We start from the raw sequence: 9,761 nt of genomic DNA, 5'->3' as shown, positions 1-9,761 counted from the left end.
ATCCGATTGAAGTCTTCATCCAAGAGGCATCTTCTATCGTCATCCATCCGGAGCGGCAGCACCCTGAAGACCTCCGACGCGGAACATCCATCCTGGCCGACGACTGAACGACGAATGACGGTTCCTTTAAATGACGTCATCCAAGATGGCGTCCCTCGAATTCCGATTGGCTGATAGGATTCTATCAGCCAATCGGAATTAAGGTAGGAATATTCTGATTGGCTGATGGAATCAGCCAATCAGAATCAAGTTTCATTCCATCAGCCAATCAGAATTCGAGGGACGCCGTCTTGGATGACGTCATTTAAAGGAACCGTCATTCGTCGTTCAGTCGTCGGCCAGGATGGATGTTCCGCGTCGGAGGTCTTCAGGATGCTGCCGCTCCGGATGGATGACGATAGAAGATGCCTCTTGGATGAAGACTTCAATCGGATGGAAGACCTCTTCTGCCCCGCTTGGATGAAGACTTCTACCAGATGGAGGACCTCTTCTTGCTCCGCTTGGATGAAGAATTTGGCTCGGTTGGGTGAAGACGACTCAAGGAAGGGAGATCTTCAGGGGCTTAGTGTTAGGTTTATTTAAGGGGGGTTTGGGTTAGATTAGGGGTATGTGGGTGGTGGGTTGTAATGTTGGGGGGCTTGGGTATTGTATGGTTTTTTTTACAGGCAAAAGAGCTGAACTTCTTGGGGCATGCCCCGCAAAGGGCCCTGTTCAGGGCTGGTAAGGTGAAAGAGCTTTGAACTTTAGTAATTTAGAATAGGGTAGGGCATTTTTTTATTTTGGGGGGCTTTGTTATTTTATTAGGGGGCTTAGAGTAGGTGTAATTAGTTTAAAATTGTTGTAATATATTTCTAATATTTGTAAATATTTTTTTATTTTTTGTAACAGTTCTTTTTTATTTTTTGTACTTTAGTTAGTTTATTTCATTGTATTTTTTTGTAGGAATTGTATTTAATTTAATTATTGATAGTGTAGTGTTAGGTTTAATTGTAGATAATTATAGGTATTTTATTTATTTATTGATAGTGTAGTGTTAGGTTTAATTGTAACTTAGGTTAGGATTTATTTTACAGGTAAATTTGTAATTATTTTAACTATTTTAGCTATTGTACCTGGTTAAAATAAATACAAAGTTACCTGTAAAATAAATATTAATCCTAAAATAGCTATAATATAAATATAATTTATATTGTAGCTATATTAGGATTTATTTTACAGGTAAGTATTTAGCTTTAAATAGGAATAATTTATTTAAGAAGAGTTAATTAATTTCGTTAGATTAAAATTATATTTAACTTAGGGGGGTGTTAGTGTTAGGGTTAGACTTAGCTATAGGGGTTAATACATTTATTAGAATTGCCGTGAGCTCCAGTCAGCAGATTAGGGGTTAATAATTGAAGTTAGGAGTCGGCGATGTTAGGGAGGGCAGATTAGGGGTTAATACTATTTATTATAGGGTTAGTGAGGCGGATTAGGGGTTAATAACTTTATTATAGTAGCGGTGCGGTCCGCTCGGCAGATTAGGGGTTAATAAGTGTAGGCAGGTGGAGGCGACGTTGAGGGGGGCAGATTAGGGATTAATAAATATAATATAGGGGTCGGCGGTGTTAGGGGCAGCAGATTAGGGGTACATAGCTATAATGTAGGTGGCGGCTCTTTGCGGTTGGCAGATTAGGGGTTAATTATTGTAGGTAGCTGGCGGCGACGTTGTGAGGGGCAGGTTAGGGGTTAATAAATATAATATAGGGGTCGGCGGTGTTAGGGGCAGCAGATTAGGGGTACATAGCTATAATGTAGGTGGCGGCTCTTTGCGGTCGGCAGATTAGGGGTTAATTATTGTAGGTAGCTGGCGGCGACGTTGTGGGGGGCAGGTTAGGGGTTAATAAATATAATATAGGGGTCGGCGGTGTTAGGGGCAGCAGATTAGGGGTACATAAGTATAACATAGGTGGCGGTCGGCAGATTAGTGGTTAAAAAAATTTAATCGAGTGTCGGCGATGTGGGGGGGCCTCGGTTTAGGGGTACATAGGTAGTTTATGGGTGTTAGTGTACTTTAGAGCACAGTAGTTAAGAGCTTTATAAACCGGCGTTAGCCCAGAAAGCTCTTAACTACTGACTTTTTTCTGCGGCTGGAGTTTTATCGTTAGAATTCTAACGCTCACTTCAGACACGACTCTAAAGTCCCATTGAAAAGATAGGATACGCAATTGACGTAAGGGGATCTGCGGTATGGAAAAGTCGCGGCTGAAAAGTGAGCGTTAGACCCTTTTTTGAATGACTCCAAATACCGGCCGTAGCCTAAAACTAGCGTTAGGAGCCTCTAATGCTGGTTTTCACGGCTACCGCCAAACTCCAAATCTAGGCCATATTTTTTTAACTTGTAATACGAGGGGATCCCAAGAAGTGCAAAAAGCATTTAGCTAGCAAAAAATGTTGATTTCCCGCGAGACTTGTAATCTCGCCCTAAGTAGGGATCTGTGAATATTTTTCATACATTTATTAAACATAAAAGACTTTCAGCCAGATTACAAGTTTTGCATTATGAGTGGCTCGCTAAAGACTTGCAAGATGTCACCGCTCACCTTTAATAGCGCTGCTATTACAGGTTTGCAAAAACCCAGCGTTTGCGGGCGATATGGCTGCATTGAACTCCATACTGCACATAAATACAAGCACTGCTTTGAGCTGCTTTGATGTGCTCGTGCACGATTTCCCCATAGACATCAATGGGGAGAGTTGGCTAAAAAAAAAAGCCTAACACCTGCAATTGCGGAGCGTAAAGCTCCGTAACGCAGCCCCATTGAAGTCTATGGGGAAAGAAAATGTATGTTTAAACCTAACACCCTAACATAAACCCTGAGTCTAAACAACCCTAATCTGCTGCCCCTAACATCACCGCCACCTACATTACAATTATAAACCCCTAATATGCTGCCCCCAATGTCGCCGCCACCTACATAAATTCATTAAGACGTAATCTGCCGCCCCCAACATCGCCGCCACCTACACAAATTTATTAACCCCTAATCTGCCACCCCCAACGTCGCCGCCGCAACTATACTAAAGTTATTAACCCCTAAACCTCTGGCCTCCCACATCACTAACACTAAATAAATATATTAACCCCTAAGTCTAACCCTAACCCTAACATAACCCTAACCCTAACACCCCTAATTTTAACATAATTAAAATAATTCTAAATAAAACCTACTGTTAATAACTAAATAATTCCTATTTAAAACGAAATGCCTGTAAAATAAACTGTAAACTAGCTACATTATAACTAATAGTTACATTGTAGCTATCTTAGGTTTTATTTTTATTTCACAGCTAAGTTTGTATTTATTTAACTAGGTAGACTAGTTATTAAATAGTTATTAACTATTTACTAGCTACCTAGTTAAAATAAAGACAAATTTACCTGTAAAATAAAACCTAACCTGCCTCACACTAACACCTAACATTACAATACAATTAAATAAATTAAATAAAAAAATACATTTGTCTAAATTACAAAAAATAATAAACACTAAATTACACAAAATAAAAAAGAAATGATCAAAAATAAAAATGAATCACTCCTAATCTACTAGCCCTATCAAAATAAAAAAGCCCCCCCCCCAAAAAAAAAAAAAAACCTAGCCTACACTAAACTGCCAACTGCATGGCATTGCTCCAAAGAAATCAGCTCTTTTACCTGTTAAAAAAATACAAACAACCCCCCAACAGTAAAACCCACCACCCACATAACCAACCCCCCCCAAATAAAAACCTATCTAAATAAACCTAAGGGGGGCTTTTTTATTTTGATAGGGCTATTAGATTAGGAGTAATTCGATTTTATTTTTGATAATTTCTTTTTTTCTTTTGTGTAATTTAGTGTTTATTATTTTTTGTAATTTAGATAAATGTTTTTTTAATTTAATTTATTTAATTTTATTGTAATGTTATGCGTTAGTGTGAGGCAGGTTAGGTTTTATTTTACAGGCAAATTTGTCTTTATTTTAACTAGGTAGCTAGTAAATAGTTAATAACTATTTACTAACTAGTCTACCTAGTTAAAATAAATACAAACTTAGCTGTGAAATAAAAATAAAACCTAAGATAGCTACAATGTAACTATTAGTTATATTGTAGCTAGCTTAGGGTTTATTTTATAGGTAAGTATTTAGTTTTAAATAGGAATTATTTAGTTATTAATAGTAGGTTTTATTTAGATTTATTTTAATTATATTTAAGTTAGGGGGTGTTAGGGTTAGGTTTAGTGGTTAATAGGTTTATTATAGCGGTGGAGTGGGCGGACGGCAGATTAGGCGTTAATTATATTTAAATAGTGTTTTTTATGTGTGAGGGCGGCAGTTTAGGGGTTAATGATTTTATTTTAGTGGTGACGATGTCAGGGAGCGGCAGAATAGGGGTTAATACATTTTTTTTAAAAAATATTTTTTATTGAGGTTTTATATAGCAAACATAAAAACATAGATCGCCTTTTGACAACAAAAGAAAGATACAGACAAAACTGAGCAGAATAATTCGACAAGTATAAAATACACAGTAAATAGGCTAATGGAACCTTGACTTTATAATACAATAACGTAATTGACTGACCAGTTGAGAACACACTTTTAGACCAAATGGTCTATGAGTTTAGAAGATAACTGATGGTCAGATGGGTAGCTCTTTATGAGCTTCAAAAAGCAAAGGAATGAATATATATTATGTGGGGGGGGATTCAGCGGGTAAGCACCACTATTTAAATGAAGGAAATAGTGGGGGGGCGGGGCCATATGTATGCAAGGGCAATTTAAGAAAAATAGAATTAGCTATAACGTCAGTGATTAATAATATAGAGTACAGATAGTTAGTGATGTCCCGAACTGTTCGGCCGCGAACGGTTCACATCGAACATAGCTTGTTCGCGTTCGCGTTTGCGGGCGAACACATGGCGATGTTCGATCCGCCCCTATGTGTCATCATTGAGGAAACTTTGAGCCTGTATGTCACAGCCGTCTGACACATTAGAGCCAATCAACATCAGACACTCCCTCACAGACCCTCCCAGCTACTCAGAATCCGCCATTTTAGACTCATAACGACCTTGCTTTCTTAATGAGAGGACGTGTTGTGTTTTTGCTCCTGACATTAATAGGAAAAACATAGCTAGGCTAGTGTATTTAGTGTCCACTACAGTCCAGAAGGACTCCCCTCATCTCTGCTGCAAGCACAGCACCCCAAAAAGCCCTTTTTTAGGGCTATATTTCGTGCCGTTTTTTTTTTTTTTTTTTCGTTTTTTTTTTATTAGCATTTGCCTGGCTTTCAGGCTGTGTGTTTAAGGCTCAAAGCATATGCTGTGATTACTGCCACCACTGATATCTCCCTAACAACATTAGTTTAATTTTAACTAACCAAGAATTTGAATTATTTTGCTAGTGATTTTTTTTTTTCATTTTCTATCAGGCCTGTGTCACACAGCATATACTCTGGTTCATTGCTCTGTGCCAGCCACCAGTGTTAATATCCATTTATAACATTATTTTAAATTGAAAAAAATATATATATATTTTGCTAGTGTAATCTAATTACATTTACTATCAGGCCTGTATCTGTCAGGCTCACTCAGCATTAATATACCTCATTTTTTTCAGTCTTGTGGTTAATTGGTTTGTGCCAGGGAGCCACCCAACACTCATATCTTCTTCACCTTAATTTAAATAGAAAAAAAAAAGTTTAAATTTGTTTGATAGTGTAATCTAATATAATTTTCTATCAGGCCTGTGTGTTTTGCTGACATACAGAGCCTACTGTGTTTACTTGCTGCCCTCCCTAGTCTATGAGCCATGACTCATATGTGTTTAACCTTTTTTTAATCCCCCCCCAAAAAAAAATAATTTAAATCATTTTTCTAGTGTAATCTAATAGTATTTTCTATCAGGCGTGTGTGTATCTGACTTACAGAGCCTACTGTTTTTAATAGCTACCCTTCCAAGGCTATCAGCCACGACTCATATGTATGTGCTTAACCTTTTTCTTTAAATTCCCCAAAAAAAGTCTTTAAATCATTATGCTAGTGTAATCTAATTTTATTTTCTATCAGGCCTGTGTCTAACTGTCTATCTGACTTACACAACATACTGTTGTTAATTGCTGCCCTACGTATCAGCCAGCCAGTGCGACCACTCATATGTGCATTGCACTTCTTAACATAATTTTAATATTAAAATCTAAAATTTTAAAATATTTTGCTAGTGTAATCTAACTTAATTTTCTATCAGGCCTGTGTTTTTGTTACTTACACAGCATACTGTGTTAAATTGCTGCCCTACCTACCATCCACGACTCATATCTGCCAGCCTGTGTGCCAGGCCCAACTAGCCAATTAGTGGCACCAATCATAATTCTTATAACAGTATATAAAAAAATACAAATCATAATTTTTTGGACTGCAAATAATCAGTTTCCTAGTGCCATTGAATTGCATTTACCTCCTGCCTGCCAGCCTTTTGTGCCAGGCCGTCTAGCCAACTATTTACACCAATCATAATTGTTGTCACAGACAGTATAGTTACTAATTAAAATTAAAACAAATTTGATTGTTGATCTTAATCCTCAGTTTGCTCGTGCCATTGAATTGCACTTTTCTACTGCCTTCCAAGCCTGTGTGCCAGGCCTACTTTCAAAATATTTACACCAATCATATTTGTTGTCACAGTATTCTTAATAATTAAAAATTTAAATTTTTGGTAATAGTTGTTCTGAATTCTCAGTTTGCTCGTGCCATTGAATTTCACTTTCCTCCTGCCTTGCAGCCTGCTGTGTGCCAGGCCCACCTAGCCAATTATTGCCAGCAATCATATTTCTTTTAACAGTATTGCAAAAATTGTCAATCATGACTTTTTTGACTGTCAGTATTCAGTCTCCTAGTGTCCTTGAATTGCATTTACCTCCTGCCTGCCAGCCTTTTGTGCCAGGCCGTCTTGCCAACTATTTACACCAATCATAATTGTTGTCACAGTATAGTTACTAATTAAAATTAAAAAATTCTTGATTGTTGATCTTAATCCTCAGTTTGCTCTTGCCCTAGAATTGCACTTTTCTACTGCCTTCCAAGCCTGTGTGCCAGGCCTACTTACAAAATATTTACACCAATCATATTTGTTGTCACAGTATTCATAATAATTAAAAAATTAAATTTTTGGTAATAGTTGTTCTGAATCCTCAGTTTGCTCGTGCCATTGAATTGCACTTTCCTCCTGCCTTGCAGCCTGCTGTGTGCCAGGCCCACCTAGCCAATTATTGCCAGCAATTAAATTTCTTTTAACAGTATTGCAAAAATTGTCAATCATCACTGTTTTGACTGTCAGTATTCAGTCTCCTAGGGTCCTTGAATTGCATTTACCTCCTGCCTGCCAGCCTTTTGTGCCAGGCCGTCTTGCCAACTATTTACACCAATCATAATGGTTGTCACAGTATAGTTACTAATTAAAATTAAAAAATTCTTGATTGTTGATCTTAATCCTCAGTTTGCTCGTGCCCTAGAATTGCACTTTTCTACTGCCTTCCAAGCCTGTGTGCCAGGCCTACTTTCAAAATATTTACACCAATCATATTTGTTGTCACAGTATTCTTAATAATTAAAAATTTAAATTTTTGGTAATAGTTGTTCTGAATCCTCAGTTTGCTCGTGCCATTAAATTTCACTTTCCTCCTGCCTTGCAGCCTGCTGTGTGCCAGGCCCACCTAGCCAATTATTGCCAGCAATCATATTTCTTTTAACAGTATTGCAAAAATTGTCAATCATCACTGTTTTGACTGTCAGTATTCAGTCTCCTAGTGTCCTTGAATTGCATTTACCTCCTGCCTGCCAGCCTTTTGTGCTAGGCCGTCTTGCCAACTATTTACACCAATCATAATTGTTGTCACAGTATAGTTACTAATTAAAATTAAAAAATTCTTGATTGTTGATCTTAATCCTCAGTTTGCTCATGCCCTAGAATTGCACTTTTCTACTGCCTTCCAAGCCTGTGTGCCAGGCCTACTTACAAAATATTTACACCAATCATATTTGTTGTCACAGTATTGTTAATAATTAAAAATTTAAATTTTTTGTAATAGTTGTTGTGAACCCTCAGTTTGCTCGTGCCATTGAATTGCACTTTCCTCCTGCCTTGCAGCCTGCTGTGTGCCAGGCCCACCTAGCCAATTATTGCCAGCAATCATATTTCTTTTAACAGTATTGCAAAAATTGTCATTCATCACTGTTTTGACTGTCAGTATTCAGTCTCCTAGTGTCCTTGAATTGCATTTACCTCCTGCCTGCCAGCCTTTTGTGCCAGGCCATCTTGCCAACTATATACACCAATCATAATTGTTGTCACAGTATAGTTACTAATTAAAATTAAAAAATTCTTGATTGTTGATCTTAATCCTCAGTTTGCTCGTGCCCTAGAATTGCACTTTTCTACTGCCTTCCAAGCCTGTGTGCCAGGCCTACTTTCAAAATATTTACACAAATCATATTTGTTGTCACAGTATTTTTAATAATTAAAAATTTAAATTTTTGGTAATAGTTGTTCTGAATCCTCAGTTTGCTCATGCCATTGAATTGCACTTTCCTCCTGCTTTGCAGCCTGCTGTGTGCCAGGCCCACCTAGCCAATTATTGCCAGCAATCATATTTCTTTTAACAGTATTGCAAAAATTGTCATTCATCACTGTTTTCACTGTCAGTATTCAGTCTCCTAGTGTCCTTGAATTGCATTTACCTCCTGCCTGCCAGCCTTTTGTGCCAGGCCGTCTTGCCAACTATTTACACCAATCATAATGGTTGTCACAGTATAGTTACTAATTAAAATTAAAAAAATTCTTGATTGTTGATCTTAATCCTCAGTTTGCTCATGCCCTAGAATTGCACTTTTCTACTGCCTTCCAAGCCTGTGTGCCAGGCCTACTTTCAAAATATTTACACCAATCATATTTGTTGTCACAGTATTCTTAATAATTAAAAATTTAAATTTTTGGTAATAGTTGTTCTGAATCCTCAGTTTGCTCGTGCCATTAAATTTCACTTTCCTCCTGCCTTGCAGCCTGCTGTGTGCCAGGCCCACCTAGCCAATTATTGCCAGCAATCATATTTCTTTTAACAGTATTGCAAAAATTGTCAATCATTACTGTTTTGACTGTCAGTATTCAGTCTCCTAGTGTCCTTGAATTGCATTTACCTCCTGCCTGCCAGCCTTTTGTGCTAGGCCGTCTTGCCAACTATTTACACCAATCATAATTGTTGTCACAGTATAGTTACTAATTAAAATTAAAAAATTCTTGATTGTTGATCTTAATCCTCAGTTTGCTCATGCCCTAGAATTGCACTTTTCTACTGCCTTCCAAGCCTGTGTGCCAGGCCTGCTTACAAAATATTTACACCAATCATATTTGTTGTCACAGTATTTTTAATAATTAAAAATTTAAATTTTTGGTAATAGTTGTTCTGAATCCTCAGTTTGCTCATGCCATTGAATTGCACTTTCCTCCTGCTTTGCAGCCTGCTGTGTGCCAGGCCCACCTAGCCAATTATTGCCAGCAATCATATTTCTTTTAACAGTATTGCAAAAATTGTCATTCATCACTGTTTTCACTGTCAGTATTCAGTCTCCTAGTGTCCTTGAATTGCATTTACCTCCTGCCTGCCAGCCTTTTGTGCCAGGCCGTCTTGCCAACTATTTACACCAATCATAATTGTTGTCACAATATAGTTACTAATTAAAA

At 37.5% G+C, this 9,761-nt stretch overlaps 1 long non-coding RNA gene across 1 annotated transcript in view; it reads right to left on the bottom strand.

Moving 5' to 3' along the window:
* Positions 1-5,656: 5,656 nt before the first annotated feature.
* LOC128655352 (uncharacterized) overlaps positions 5,657-9,761 on the bottom strand; it is a 78,861-nt gene continuing 74,756 nt past the window's right edge. The window contains exon 3 of the long non-coding RNA XR_008401764.1: positions 5,657-5,701. This is a non-coding gene — a long non-coding RNA (uncharacterized LOC128655352). The remainder of the gene's footprint in view (positions 5,702-9,761) is intronic.

This window comes from Bombina bombina, chromosome 4, assembly GCF_027579735.1.
Source record: "Bombina bombina isolate aBomBom1 chromosome 4, aBomBom1.pri, whole genome shotgun sequence".
NCBI classification, from domain to species: domain Eukaryota; kingdom Metazoa; phylum Chordata; class Amphibia; order Anura; family Bombinatoridae; genus Bombina; species Bombina bombina.
Note: the sequence above shows the minus strand (reverse complement) of the source record. Positions and strands in the feature narration are given on the sequence as shown.